This window comes from Gavialis gangeticus, unplaced genomic scaffold (genome assembly GCF_001723915.1).
Source record: "Gavialis gangeticus isolate Ggan-Ray unplaced genomic scaffold, GavGan_comp1, whole genome shotgun sequence".
Taxonomy (NCBI): domain Eukaryota; kingdom Metazoa; phylum Chordata; order Crocodylia; family Gavialidae; genus Gavialis; species Gavialis gangeticus.
The window spans coordinates 5,139,076-5,139,993 of record NW_017729005.1 but is presented as its reverse complement, the minus strand read 5'-3'; the positions used below and the strand labels follow the sequence as shown (position 1 = coordinate 5,139,993).

At 36.2% G+C, this 918-nt stretch overlaps 1 protein-coding gene and 1 long non-coding RNA gene across 2 annotated transcripts in view; both read left to right on the top strand.

Annotated features, from left to right (window-relative positions):
* DFNA5 (DFNA5, deafness associated tumor suppressor) overlaps window positions 1-918 on the top strand; it is an 88,030-nt gene that overhangs the window by 52,792 nt on the left and 34,320 nt on the right. The gene's annotated exons all lie outside the window — the stretch shown is intronic.
* Window positions 7-918, top strand: part of LOC109291561 — a 23,269-nt gene continuing 22,357 nt past the window's right edge. Inside the window, exon 1 of the long non-coding RNA XR_002095884.1 lies at window positions 7-148. This is a non-coding gene — a long non-coding RNA (uncharacterized LOC109291561). The remainder of the gene's footprint in view (window positions 149-918) is intronic.

Genomic DNA, 918 nt, shown 5'->3' with positions numbered 1-918 from the left:
GGGGGGGGGGGGGGGGGGGGGGGGGGGAATATCTGGGAGGAAGTGTCCCTAGAGCTAACGTAACCCTTTCATGTTTGAGACTTGGTTAGGGTTCTGATCATACCACATCTTGTGTTAGCAGCAAAACAAAAAAGAATCTATATCCAAAGTTAAAAATATGGAAAACGTGATTTACAATCACTTTCAAGTAGAATTTAGCTCGTAGAATATAATTATAGTCCAAGTCCACTGTAAAAATAAATTTACCTGTTAATAGTAAAATTACTCATCAGTGGTACTGGTTATACATGATGCCCTGGCCAAGATGCTTTGCATTTTTTTGAAAGCTGTACTGGTAAACTACAGCTTCAATAAAAGTATCAATAAATGATATACAAGTTCATAGCAGGAGACTGGTACTCAGCATGTGCACCAGTATGAGGAATCATACCCTACCATTGTTCAACAAATAAAACTCCAACAGCAGTCATTAACTTGTATGTAGGTTATTTCTAGTACATTGTTTTTCAGGTTAGAAAATTATGCACTTTTTGGGAATCACTCAGTATATTTGAGGAAGTCAACAGTGTTTCTGTGAAAAATGGTTATTTGACAAGTATTTTCAAAATTTTTTTATTATTTTTCTAGCTCTTATCATGGCAACTATTACAAACAAAAATAGTTTAAATCAGCCTTAAATAAAAATATTTGTTTTCCCACGATCCTGTCAGCTACAAGCTTCAATACCTTAGAGACAAAATGTTAGTCCCAAACAGTTCATACCAATAAGCAAGAAAGAAATGCAAGCAGAAAAACTGTTACGTAAAACAGCAGAACAAACAATACGGGTTGGTGAAATATAAAAAGGCACAAAAGACAAAATGTCAAATGACAAGGAAACATAGGGCCTTGGTACCTGGAGGGGGACAAAGGGGGGAA